Source organism: Elephantulus edwardii, unplaced genomic scaffold (assembly GCF_000299155.1).
Source record: "Elephantulus edwardii isolate Elephantulus edwardi_28Jun2011 unplaced genomic scaffold, EleEdw1.0 scaffold00064, whole genome shotgun sequence".
NCBI classification, from domain to species: Eukaryota; Metazoa; Chordata; class Mammalia; order Macroscelidea; family Macroscelididae; genus Elephantulus; species Elephantulus edwardii.
Window position 1 is genome coordinate 8,719,479 of NW_006399814.1, and position 14,118 is coordinate 8,733,596.

General features: G+C 47.9%; 1 pseudogene; it reads right to left on the bottom strand.

Moving 5' to 3' along the window:
- LOC102860095 overlaps positions 1 to 14,118 on the bottom strand; it is a 58,652-nt pseudogene that overhangs the window by 38,880 nt on the left and 5,654 nt on the right.

A 14,118-nucleotide genomic window follows, 5' to 3' on the forward strand; every position in this document is an offset into this window, starting at 1 on the left:
CCCACAGCCCTTCACAGCCCCCACAGCCCCCCACAGCCCCCCACAGCCCCCCACAGGAAGGCATAGAGTTGCTTCTCAGGGTTTCTCAGGCTGTAGCCTTCACTGAAGCAGAGAGCGCCTCATCCTCTCCTGGGGAGCAGTCGGTGGGTTCAAATCCCTGCCTTTTCGTTAGAGGAGGACATACAACCAGGGTGCCCCCATGAGGGCGTACAACCAGGGTACCCCTCAAGAAGCAAGGAGGCCTAGACTTCCTCTCACACATGTTGTTGGGTGGAGCCAGTCCTCGGAAAGAGGCATCGTTGTTTGAAAAATGAGTCTGTGAGCGAGAGGAAGGCGCATCGCACCACTGCGGCTCCTTGTGTGAACGGTGGTCGGGTAATTCAGAATAATGGAAAACTTAATACGTGAACACTCGCTGTCGTCTGAAAGCAGCGTTATTGAGTTATTCATGTAAAATGGTTGCAGAGGCAAGGGTTTGTGCCCAGAGGTCTTCCTAAAAGATCCCCGTCTTGGTATGGAACCCCTGATAAAACAGAGGCCTTTGTTTTCTGACAAAGTCTCCATAATCAATGGCCTTTGATGGACTTGGGTGAGCGTGTGTGTTTGTAAGTGGCACCACTGCTGTCCAGGGGCTTCCTTCTCACAGTGACCCCACAGGACCCGGAGAACCACTCTGGCACGTCGCCGAGGCTTCACCACAGCAAGTGCCGCATCCCCCGATCCTGGAGCAGCTGGCAGGTTCAAACGCCGCCCAGTCCTTCGGCGCCTGGGCCGCCGGGTTTCTGCAGCAAGCACCAGCTGTGATTATCGCTAAGATCAACAAGGAAAACTCATTCCCATCAAGTCAGTTCCCACTCAGTGACCCTGCAGGACGTGATGCTGTTAGACGCTGAAGAGTCAACCCTACATACAACAGATCGAAGCCTTGCCTGAGTCCAGATCTTCCTCACAGTTTCTGCTGAGTTTAAGGCCATTGTTATAGTCACTGTGTCAATCCACCTCACAGAGGGCCTTCCCGAGAGGCACCCTGATTGTACCCCCTTCTCCTTGTCATACCCCCTGCTGAAGGGCACCCTGGTTTCAGTCCCTCCTATGACTGGTTACTTCTTCCTCCTGAGTGGGACCACTGAGCTTTACGCCGACCGCCCAGGCCTTCACCACTGCACCACCAGGACTCCTGCTCTTGCCAAAAGCAGATTATTGTGAGTTGGGCTTTTCAAACTCAAAATTATAGGAAATGATAATCATTACTATTAAAACAGACAAGCTTTTGTTTTTCCGTTCAACAATGTCTCCATGTATCACCCGTGACAGAGATGACATTCATCACGCGGCTATAGATAATGCAGTCACTATCACCACCTTCCCCAATTAATGCAATTATTCATTCTTAAGAGCGTTGCTTTCGTGTTAATTGCTTTAGAGAAATGGGATGAAGCTCTCAGAAGGAGCAATTTTCTAGGTGTAAGAGTTGGGAGACCCCCCCTTCTCCTCCCCACACTGCGTCCCCTTCTCAGGAGACCAAGGCCAGGCGCTCACTGGGCACGGAGAAGGCGGCTGTTGTTGAGGGCTGGGGATGCTGATTCGCGTGACCACCTGACAGGGTAGATCTGCCCCCTGGGATCTCCAAGATGTGAACTTTGTAAGACAGACTGCCAGCATTCGCTCCCACGGAGCACCTGAGTGGGCGTGGACGGCTAAACTGTCAGCCGCTGAGTACTTAGCTACTATGCCACCAGGTCTTCCCATAATGGGCCATCGGTCTCCAAAACTGGGCTGCCATGTCCTTATCTCAATAACTCATCTGTTCCTCGTCAAGCCCTCGGGAGGATTTTCCTCTCCCTGTCACTCACCCTAACGCTAACCCTAACCCTAGCCCTAACCCTACCCCTAACCCTAGTCCTAACTTTCATCCTCACCCTAACCCTAACCGTAGCTCTAGCGCTAACCCTAACCTCATATTAACCCTAACCCTAACTCTAGCCCTAGCCCTAACCCTAACCCTAACCCTAACCCTAACCCTAACCCTAACTCTAGCCCTAACCCTAACCCTAACTCTAGCCCTAACCCTAACCCTAGTCCTAACCTTCACCCTCACCCTAACCCTAACCGTAGCTCTAGCCCTAACCTTAACCCTCATATTAACCCTAACCCTAACTCTATCCCTAGCCCTAACCCTAACCCTAACCCTAACCCTAACCTTAACTCCAACCCTAACCCTAACCCTAACACCCACCGTAACCTGAACCCTAACACTCACCCTAACCCAAACCCAATCTAACCCTTTCTCCTAACTTACCAGCAAGCATGGAGAGACCTCACCTTTAGGAATCTCCAGTCTGACCTTCTCCATCTGTGCCCTTTGTGTCTTTGCTGTCAGGTGCCGTTGAGACAGCTCTGACTTCCAGGGACCTCGTGAACAACAAACAAACCCTGATCTGTCCTCACAATCCCTCTGTGCTGACCAAGCCCATTGTGCATTCCCTGCATGGATCCCTCTTGTTCAAGGTCTTACTCTTCTTTAAATTTCCCACCTGACGAGGCCTGGCGCCCGCCTTTAGGGACCGGTCCTGTCTAATGACTTGCCCATGGCGTGTGAGACAAAGCCTCCCTTGCCTTCCTTCTGAGGAGCCCTCGGATTGCACCTCTCCCAACACGGACTTCTCTTTGCCTCGTGTTCATACACAATGCTCCCTACTGATGCCACAATCTGAAAGCATCAGGTAAAGGAGCTCGAGGCAGAGATAATCTAAGTGTTTATTGTAGACGTTCAGAAGCAGACGTCATTGAGGAGGTCATTTTACTGAAAGGTCATAAAAAATCTGGTCCTGTCTGGCCCCTGGTCCCCTGTAATAAACGGAAGTGCATGTACCGACCCCTGCTGCCCCTAGTACTAGCCCTTGGAGTCCTGGTTGACCATTTCACCACAGACAGGAATGTTGGCAGCTGCTGGGGCTGCCCACGTTGTGGCCTGGGCAGTGTGTCTCTGCACTGGTGGCTGCTATACTTATAGATGGGGAAACTGAGGCGCAGGAGAGTCAGTGACTCGCTCCAGGTCATGCAGCTGTTGTGATAAAAGATTCAAATCATCTGTCTGGTCTGTAGCCTTCCTGCAAGACCATGGCCCCCTGCCTCCACCTCACGTCCTCTGCTCCTTCCATCTGGTTGGGAGAAAAGGCCCACGTCTCGCATGGTAGACATGGTCCATGAACAGGGCTGAGCATGTGGAAGGTGGCCCTTCTCTGTGCCTCTCCACCTGGAAGGTGACAGGCAGAGCCTGAAACAGAGACTGTGGGGACCACAAACAATGCAAGATGTGTCCTGCCTACACTGGACACTGGGAGAGAACAGAATGCTTACACCAAGCTCTTGGCTTTGTGGTGACACTGATGGGTCTGCTGCCTAGATGGGTCTGCTGCCTAGCGCAGCCCACTCTGTCCATCCCAGAGCGCTGTTACTGTAAGGGAAGAGTCATGTTCGGTGCCATCGAGTCGGTTCTGACTCTTAGCGACCCTATGTCTGAGAGAGTGAAACACTGCCTGGCCCCACGCTGACCTCACTGTCATTGCCATTGTCAGTTTTATTACTACATTTCCCAGATGAAACAATGAAGCACACATGGGGGAATTGGGCCAGGGCCTGGGCTGTGTTCAGGGCCGTGAAGCTAATTTGTTGTTGTTGTATGCCGTTGAGTCAGAACTGACCCGTAGCTGACACTCCAGAGGGTTTTCAGAGGCAAGAAATCTCATGAGAGGAGATTGTCCATCTTTCTCCCATGGAGCAGCTGGTGGACTCAACCTATGTGGCTTTGGGTGGATTCGAACCATATGCCTTGGGGTTGGCAGTACAGCTCCTCACCACTACCTACTAGCTTCGTCACATGATCTCATAATCAGCATGGCCTGTCTGCGGGGGCCCCCTGCCCATGTTTAAAGAAAGTTCCTTGAGCTACAGCTCCTTGCTTCTCGTTACCTGGTGTCTCCGGCTGCCTTTCTTAGTGACGAAAATGAAAGATTACAGCCTATGGTACGGATTACATCTCAGCATCAAGAAAACAAAAACCCTTATCAGATTCGGAGGAAACATGATGGTGGAGAAAAGACTGAGGTTGTCGAGGACTTAATTGTGCTTGAATCGGCAATCAATACCCTTAGAAGCAGCGGACAGGAGATCAGAAGTGAAAAAGCATGCGGCAAACCTGCAAAAGACCTCTTTAAAGTGCTAAAGAGCGGATGATGTCACTTGGACAAGACGGTGTGCCTGACCTACACTGTGGTATTTTCAGTTGCCATGTGTGTGAGAAAGCAGAAAACGAGCCAGGAAAACAGAAGAAGAACTGACGCCTTTGAGTGATGATTTCTTCAAAGGCTATTTTTTTAAATTTTTTTATTATTATTTTAATGAAAATTTACAGAGACTTTGGATTTCCATTCATTCATTGTTGCACTTTTCTCCCTGCCCACCCCTCTCCCCCCAGTTCACTCTTCTCTTTGAAATGTAAAAGAAAAGTTCTTACATTGTTATACAATCCCTCCCCCCCCCCCCAAATCCACTCTACTGTGCAGCCTTTGTTCTGGACTCCTGTCATGACAATAATACCTAATCATACATCCCTTTTAAAAAGTTCAATCCCTCATCTGTTTCAATGCAGTATACATAATTTATTCCATCTTTTTCAGTCTCCCCCAACCCCCATGCCAGTCCCATTTTACATGCAGTATTTGTCCTTTTGTGATGGAGATATTTCACTCAGCATAATGTCCTCCAGGGTCATCCATTTTGCATAATATTGCATTAGTTCTTTGTTTTTCAATGCAGCGTAGGATTACATTGTGTGAATATACCACAGCTTCTCTTCAAAGACTATTGAGTGTTCTATTGAGAGTCAGAACAAGGAACCAATCAACCCACCCCGGCAGAAGGCGCCTTAGAACTGAGGATGGGGAAACAACCTCTGTGTGAAAGGTTGTCTGGAGAAGCAGCTTGCTCCGGGAACTATCGCTCGACGCTGACTGATAGCCCTGCACGTGTTGTCAGGTGGGACCAGTCACGCTGGGTAAAGTAAGGGTAACTTCAAGGAGATGGTCACTTCAAGGACACAGTGGCCACACCCACGGGCTTACGCTCAGCAGGGCCTGTGAGGGCGACTCAGGAGTGGGCGGGCTTCCATTCCCTTCTCTGAGTTGGACCTGACTTGATACCCACAACAATCACAACCACATCGGCTGCTTTTGACTGTAAGGACGGAGCTGCGTAGTCGCAACAAAGACCATCTGGCCCACAAACCTCTGGTGTTTACTACGTGGCTGCTAGCTTTGCGGTTCTTTGCGCCCCCATCCACACTTCAAGTGTTCTTCGAAGATGGCTCCATATGTCCCTGATGGGAAGTGGGATGACGCCCGATGGGACACACAGACGCACCTCTTGTTACGATGAGGGTTGTTGCTCTGCCCACAGAGTCTTAAGTGAATGTCTCTTTCACGGCAGGGACTTGAACAGGTGGCACGCGGAGGTGGAATACATCAAGAGTTGGCGGATTGGTACCTGTGCGCTGCAAAATACCACCGCGCATGTTGGCTCCCGTTCCCTGGTCCAGAGTGAGCTGTCGCTGTGGCCAGGAGCCGTCGAGGTGTCTACCCTCAGAGCGAGCTGTCACTGTGGCCAGGTGCTGTCGAGGTGTCTACCCTTAGAGTGAGCCTATGACGACAGACAGGAACTTTGCCCTGTCTTGTTCAAAATCTCAGAGTCCCCAGAATCTCTGCCATGCTCAAGCCCTCTGTTAGAGTCGCTGTGTCTTTCCAAATCAAAGGAGGGTCGTCCTCTCTTCCACTGGCCCTTTCTCAACATGATGTCTTTCTCCAAAGACTGCCAGCCCCCCACCCCCCACATGCCCAAAGCAGATGAGGCAAAGTTTTACCATCTTTGCCTCTAAGGAGCCCTCTGGGTGCTGTTGTGTGCCATCAGGTTGGAAGTGACCTATAGCTGACCCTCCAGTGGGTTTTCAGAGGCAGCTAATTACACAGGAGATTGCCCATCTTTCTCCCGAAAGTGGCAGGTGGATTTGAACCACGTGCCTTAAGGTTGGCAGGATTGCTCCTTACCATCAGGCCACCAGAACTCCCTCTGGTTGCTGGCACTGTTAAGTTGGCTTTGGCTCATAGCAACCTTGTGAAGGACATTGCCGAGGTGACGGTGTTAGTCCATCTCACTGAGTCTTCCTCTGGAGTGATTCCTGTACTGGGCCTGAAGACCTGACCCCTGACCGTCACAGGGAGCTGGGAGCTGGCCAGGACGGGTGGCTTCGTCACTGGCCGCAGAGCTGAGAGAGCAGGAGCGCTTGGGGATGGCTTTCTCTCCTGTACAGCTTCCCTCTGCACTAGCAGGGGTTGGTGCGCGCTGGACCCACTGCTCAGATGTGGAAGGAGCTTGGGAATGTTTCCAGAACCGGGCGAGCATCTCCTCAGACAATCATCAGCAGGGGTTCAAGAACTCGGACTCACCCCCTCCCTGGCCTGCGACTCAGGGCAGGCCGTGGGCGTGGGCAGGGAACACAACCCCTCGGGTTCGTGCTGCTTCTGTGATCCACGTCCAGGCCTGTTTACAAGTATCACCAGCTCCTGTTCAGCTTTTCTGCTTACAACCTTATCTGCGTCACCTTTGTGTCAGCTGCTCCTGGACTTCATGACTTCCAAATCCTCGAGTCGATTCTGACGCGCAGAGGCCTTGCAGGGGGGAGGACTCACTGCTCCTTACGGTCCAAGGCTGGACATCTCTCAGGACACAGACCGCCACTCCTTCCTCCTGCACCGCAGCGGGCGGGTTCAAACCACCAACCTTCCAGTGAGCAGCCAGCCAGCACTTCACCTCGGTGTCACCAGGGCTCCTGCAGGTCCACTCTGCAACACATGGGGCTGCTGTGAGTCAAAGTCCGCTCGACAGCAACAGGAAACAAGCAGATACAATACAAATGCAATGTTGTTACTGTTAGGTGTGCGGGCCTTGGGCTTCTCTATGGCTTGCTAGTATCTGGGCACTGGACCGTGACTAAGGATGCTGGAGAAGAGTATTGAACGTACTACAGACGGTCAAGAGAACCAACAGGTCTGTCCAGAGACAGTGAAAGCAAGCTGCTCCTTGGAGGCAAGGACTTTGAAACTCCCATACTTTGGGCATGTGGCCAGGAGGGATCACTCCTTGGTAAAGGACATCATGATTGAAAGGGCAGAGAAACATTGCAGGAGAGGAAGACTGTGAGGAGGTGGATTGATACAGGGATTGTGACAATGGAGGCAGGGATGCCAGAGATGGTGAGGTGGTTCAGCACAGGGCAGGGCTCAGGGCTATTGTTCATAGGGTCACTATGAGTCACAGTTGACTTGAAGGCACATAACAACAGTAACACACACACACACACACACACACAACACCAAGTGTCTCTTTGGACACTCGGACATTGAAGCTCTGCCTCACTTACTTTGGGCACATGACCAGGAGAGATCAGTCCTTGGAGAAGGACATCATGTTTGGAAGGGTGGATGGACAGATCAGGAGAGGGAGACCCCCGATGAGATGGATTGATACAGTAACTGGGGTGATGGGGGTTGGTGTGTTGGAATGAGTGAGACTGGCTCAGGACAGGGAAGGGTTCAGAGCTGCTGAACATAAGATCGTTATACATCATGGGCAACTTAATGGCACATAAAAACAATAACAGACTATGACAGGCTTGGAAGCAGGAGTAGCATCACTTCCTAAATAACATGTCTCCGGAAACTCTATGACTCTGATAAATGTCGATAGTTGTAGAGGGGCTTCAGGCCTTTTGTTCATAGGGTCGCTATGAGTCGTGCTCAACTTGAAGGCAATCAGCAACAACATAAATAGAAATAGAAATGTGGTGTGTGTGTTTGGTTTGTTTTTTTTAATCACCAAGAAGAAGATACTGCCATACCCCTATTGCCATCTCCGTTTCCCTCTGGTTACCCCTGGGGATGTTTGAGGCTGGGGTTCTGAGCCATGCTTGGCCCCCACATGTAGTTGTCAACGTCCCAGCCGGCTCCATTCCAGTCCTGCACCTGTCATCCCTCCATCGCTCCCCAGTAGAAGGCATCTAAACTGCAGGGCTGAACCCCAGGGTTTTGTATGGGAGCAAGAGTTTCATTATTTCCCTTTAATTAAATCACTTATCACTGGAAGTTAACCAGCTCCTTCTGAAATGCTGCCAGCCGCCTCAGTCACATTATACTTGGCGCTGGAGCGATATTGCGTGTTGATCAATGGACCGGTCACCGAAGCCTCTCCAAGCCTGGGAACTGAATCATCTATTCCGAGAGCCCTGGCAGCTCACCTGCCTTCCATGCCTCAGCAGGTGTGTGGCCAGATAACGGGAGCTCTCAGCCTGTATTCATCCTGGAAGCTCAGGAAGAAGCCTGTTGTGCTGGGTGGAGTTGATTCTGATGGTCTGACAGCAAATGAAGACGAAGAAGCTATTGAAATATCCATGGGTGGATATCCATAATGTGGTTGGGGAAGTGCAGTTTTAAAGAGGAAAGTATTTATTGTTGAGAAGTTTTCCTACAAGTCCACGTGACTCCAATTTTAGGATGAATGGCAAGTCTAAAGATGCTGTTGTTGTTGTTAGGTGCCGTCGAGTTGAGTACAACTCATAGCGACTCTGTGAACAAAAGATCTGAACCCTATCCTGTCCTGCGCCATCCTCACACTTCCTGACACACAAGAGCCCATTGCAGCAGCCACTGTACCAATCCTCCTGGTTGAGGGTCTTCCTCTCCTTCACTGACCCTCCACCCTTCCCAGCATCATGTCCTTCTCCAAGGAATAGCACCTCCTAGCAACATGCCTAAAGTGTACAAAAAAACCCAGGATAGATTAAATTCTTGTTCTAGAACATTCACAGCTAGACCTGGCCACATTGCCAACCTTAGTCCATGCTGATGGTCAAATTCTTCATCCTTGACCTCAGATATAGCCAGATGACATTTTTTTCCCTAGTGAGTTGTTATGTGCCATCAAGTTGCTTGTAACTCATAGCAACTCTATATACAATAGCTCTGAATCCTGCCCTATTCTGAGCTAGTCTCACTGATTCCAAAGACATCTTACCATCATTACCCCAGATACTGTGTCAATGCATCTCATTCAAGGTCTTCTTCTCTTGCGCTGTTCCTCCACCCTTCTGAGTATGATGTCCTATTCTCCAAGAACTGATCCCTCTTGGTCATGTGCTCAAAGTATGTGAGATGGAGCCTCAAAATCCTAACCTCCAAGGAGAAATTTGGTTTCACTCCAATACAAAGCTACTTGTTCTCTTGGCTGTCAATGCTCTTCTCCGGCACCATAACTCACAGACATAATTTTTTTTTTCATTTCTGTCATGCTTAGACATTATTCAGCTTTCTGATGCATAGCAAGTAATTGTGAAGACCTTGGCCTGGATCAGTTGCACCTTAGTCTCTAGCCTGACATCCTTGCTCTTTAGCATTTTGGAGAGGTCTCTGACAGTAGACTTCTCCAGTGCAATTTGTCTTTTGATTTCCTGACTACAGGTTCCAAGAGTGTTTTTTTAGCATGTTGTTGTCTACCGTCAAGTTGGATGTGACCCATAGCTGACTCTCTGGCACGTTAATCACACGGGAGGAGGCGGCCCATCCCGCATCCGTTTATATTGTTGATGGAACTCAAAGACTTTGGTATGGACTATAATTCAGCATGAAGGAAACAAAAAACCCTCACAAGTGGACCAACAGTATCATGATACAAATGGAGGAAAGATGGACATTATCAAAACTTTCATTGTACTTGGACCACAATCTACAGCCATGGAAGCAATGGTTAATAAACCAAATGAAGTATTTAATGGGATGAATCTGCTATCAAGGATTTCTTTAAAGTGATAAAGAGCAAGGATATAACTCTAAAGACTAAGGTGTACCAAGCCCAAGCCAGGGAATATTCAGTTGCATCCATGCATGTGAAAGTGGGACAATGAATAAGGAAGGTTGAAGAACTGATACCATCGATTTATGATGTTAGTGATGCCATAGGCTATTAAAAGAACAAGCAAGTCTGTCTTAGAAGTGCAGCCAGAGCACTCTTTAGAGGCAAGGATGGTTTGATTTTGTCTCACATACTTTAAGTATTATCAGGACAGGCCAGTCCTTGGATAAATACATCACATTGGAGGAAAGTAGTAGAAGGTCTGTGAAAAATCTGAAGATTCTCAGTGAGATGGACTGACACAGTGACTGTGACAATGAGCTTACACATCCCAGTGACCGGGAGGACTGCACAGGATCAGGCCACGTTTTGTTCTGTTGCTTATATAGAGTTTCTAGCAGTTGGAGCTAAAGTGCTAAAGAGCAATGATGGCAACATAAAGACTAAGATGTGCCTGATCCAAGTCACAGTCTTCTCAATTACTTCCTACGCATCTGAAAGTTGGGTAATCAATAAGGATGACAAAAGAAGAATTGTTGGTTTTGAACTGTGTTGTAGAAGAGTACTGAACATCCCATGGATTACCAGAAGAACAAATAAGCCTGTCTCAGAAGAAGGATAACCACGAGCTCCGTAGAATCAAGGACGGTGAAACTTTGTCTCATATACATGTGCGTGTTGTCAGAAGGGGCCAGTCATAATGATGGTCAAGGTGAGAGTCAAAGAAAAAGACGAAGACCCTCAGGGAGGTGACCTGACATAGGGGCTGTACCAATGGGCTCAAGCATATCAGCGATTTTGAGAAGGGCAGAGGATATGAAAGGCTCAGAGCTACCCTTCACAGACTTGTATGAGTCATACTTGATACAACGGCACCTAACAAGAGCAATAACATGAATCAGAGCAGACTTGGTAGTGCCTAACAGCAATAATAATAAACCAAAAATGGACAGAAATGCAAAGAGAAGGGACTGAAACCACCACAATGTTGGACACATTGAATAGACCTCTCTTAGCAAAGTAAGCACACAGAACGCTATGCAGGTTTCCTGCATCCAGGGATGGGACGTCCACACATGCCAATTTCCTCCTGTCCTAAGTAATATCAGGCTGTTTTCCTGAAGAACTTGTGTCAGCCTCGGGCCACAAGCAGACAACAGAGGCCACACTTGATTGAGGTAAATGAGAAGAACTTGATAGCCTAGACCATTCACACCAGTGTCCTGATGAAAAGAAATTTTCTCTGTAAATTAAGAAACTGTGGAGCAGAAATTCGCTGTGAATTGGTCACAGTGAATCCATCATTCAGAATAATCTGTGAAGCTTTATCAATCAAAACAGAAACTGTTGTTGTTGATACTTGGAAATATTTTTTTATGTCTGTGCACAGTTAAGAGAAACTCAGCCACAAATTTTTTTTTTTTGTAACAAAGTCAAGATTGAATGCAAAAGCAAATTCCAGCCTCTAAGCGTGTCCTTTTCAACTTTGGTTCTGTCGTTAGTCAGATTCTCTAAACAGTAGATTTCCCTCTCCCAAACTTTTTGTTGTTATTTGATTGGAAGTTTATAGAGCAAATTGGTTTCCCAGTCAATAAGTCACACACATTTTGCTTTGCAAGCTTGATAGCAGTTCCCACCATGGAACAGCATTCTTCCTACTTCTTCCTTGTGTTCACCACTTCCATCTGGCCTTCTCCTCTATCCCTTCCTCTTCTGCGCTTTCTCCTTGAGGAAATGCTGCACTTTCTCCTCGGGGAAATGCTGCCCTATTGATCTTGTGTGCTTGATTGTCCGAAAGAGTGCACATTTCTCTGATGTAACTGCTCACCTTTCTTCTAGGTGGTATAGCACTGGTTTGTGCGTTGCTGTACAGAGGTAACTCGTGGTTGCTGTGATGCTGAAGACTGGGACAGTGATGTGCCAATCATGGTAACAGGTACTCACGGTGGACAGTGTTGGCTGGAGCTTCCCGACGAAATCAAGCCTGGAAGCAGGAGCGGCATCCACTTCCGAAATGGTTTGCCTCTGGAAACTCTATGTACGAACAGTGCTTAGGCCGTTTGTTCATAGGGTCGCTATGAGTCGTCTACGACTTGATGGCATTAAACAACAACAACAATTGCTCACCTTATAGACCTATCCATCATTTGTCTGTCAAAAGAACAAACACATCTGTCTTGCAGGAAATGCAACCTAAATCTTCGCTAAAGGCAAAGACAGTGAAACTTCATCTCACATATTTTTGGGGATGGTGTTATCAGGAGCAGTTAGTCCTAGGAAAAAGTCATCATGCTTGGAAAGACAGACGGACATAGAAAAACAAGAAGATGGTCAGGAGAGTGGAGTGACACAGTGACTAACAAGGGGCTTGAGCAGGTGAGAGATTGTGAGGCCAGCAGAACACAGGGCGTGGCTCAGATCTGTTGTTGACACTATGAGGTGAAGTCCACTCAAGAGTGCATAATAACACGTGGCTGGAAGTCGAGCTGTAGGAATAACTTCAGCTCCAGAGTTGAAAGGTGTCTAAAGGTCGTAGTCTTAGGGGCTCTACCAGCCTCTCAGATCATTTTCTCAGGTCTTTCCCCCCTGTTATTTGAAGATTTGTTCCACATTTCCCTCCCATTCTCTCTCCAGGGTGTCCTCTCCATCCAGTGTGCTCAGCGGCGATGACTGGGCACCATCCAGTTCTTCTGATCTCATGGAGGGTCACAGGTCCATTTTTAGTCCTTTGGGCTAATTGTTCCTTTGCCTTGTTACCTTCTTCATTAAATATTAGAGAGTTTGAAGAAAGTACTTTGTACAACCTCAAGTCTTAGAAGTGGGAATGAAATTTTTGTAAATAATTTCTCCAAATTTTTATTATATTTTGCTCAAAATTTCTTGGGAATCTTTAGTCAAAGTATTCAAGAAATGAGCACCCAAGATTATGAGCTTTAAAGCTTCAGCAAATTGTAATTATTAGAAAGAATACTTTCCAACAGGGAAACATTGAAATTCATTCCTTTAAAAACAAGGGCAGAATTGAGGTAATTAAACGCTGAGAGCTCCAATGGTGTGTGGGATTTAATTTTTAAATTCCATAATTGCTTTTGGAATATCTCAACATGTGGGAAGACTCTTTTGATGAAATTCCTGGTTGTAATTGGATAAATTTTTATTTTGTACTGAAATGGAGGAAATTGAGAACCCTACAATTTTGCGGCATGCAAATTTGATGTAACATTCAAAAGAATAATGAAAAAAAAAATTCAAAGGAGAGGGTTAAGGGTTGGCTCGCAAAAATATTTGTTGGAGAAAATTACCCCGAACGGAAGTAAAAGGACTGAAGCGATAGGAATGCTTGAGCTAGACTGTGTACACATTTCAAGAACACAATCTCTGAGTCTGGTTTTCATGTCAGATCCTTTCATATTATCTTCAGAACGAGGTAGGAAGTGGTCCTTCCTCTGCATTCAGTAGGAATCTGTGAAGAGTTGGTTTTATTATTAATGTTCACATCGAGTAGACTTCATCAGTGGGGACCTCTAGGCTTCATTTTGTCCGTAGATTTTTATTCTTAATTAAATTTCTTTACTTGTGATAGGACTCTTCAGGCTTTTGGTTTATCCTTGGTGGTGTAGCACAGAAAGACTTAGTCGGCTAACCACCAAATAGATAGTTCACACCCACTAGCTGCCCCGAGGGAGCAAGACGTGGCAGCCTGCTTCTGGGAAGATTCACAGCCTTGGAATCCTCTGGGGAAATCCAATTCTGTCCTATGAGTTGAAATCAACTCCATGGCGGTGAGATTAACTATTCTTGAGTCTGTTTGGGTAATTTGTGTTTTTCTAGAATTCCTTCATCTCATCTGGGTTAGCATCGTGAGTATGATGCAGCACAGGGAAAGGTTCTGATTGGCTGTCCACCTCCACCACCACCACCACCACCACAACCTCCACCATCACCACCACCTCCACCTCCACCTCCACCACCACCTCCATCTCCACCACCTCCACCACCACGTCCACCAGCATAACCACCACCACCTCCACCTCCACCACCACCACCACCACGTCCACCACAACCACCTCCACCAACTCCACCTCCTCCACCACCACCACCTCCACCTTCACCACCACGTCCACCTCCACCACCTCCAGCACCTCCACCACCACCTCCTCT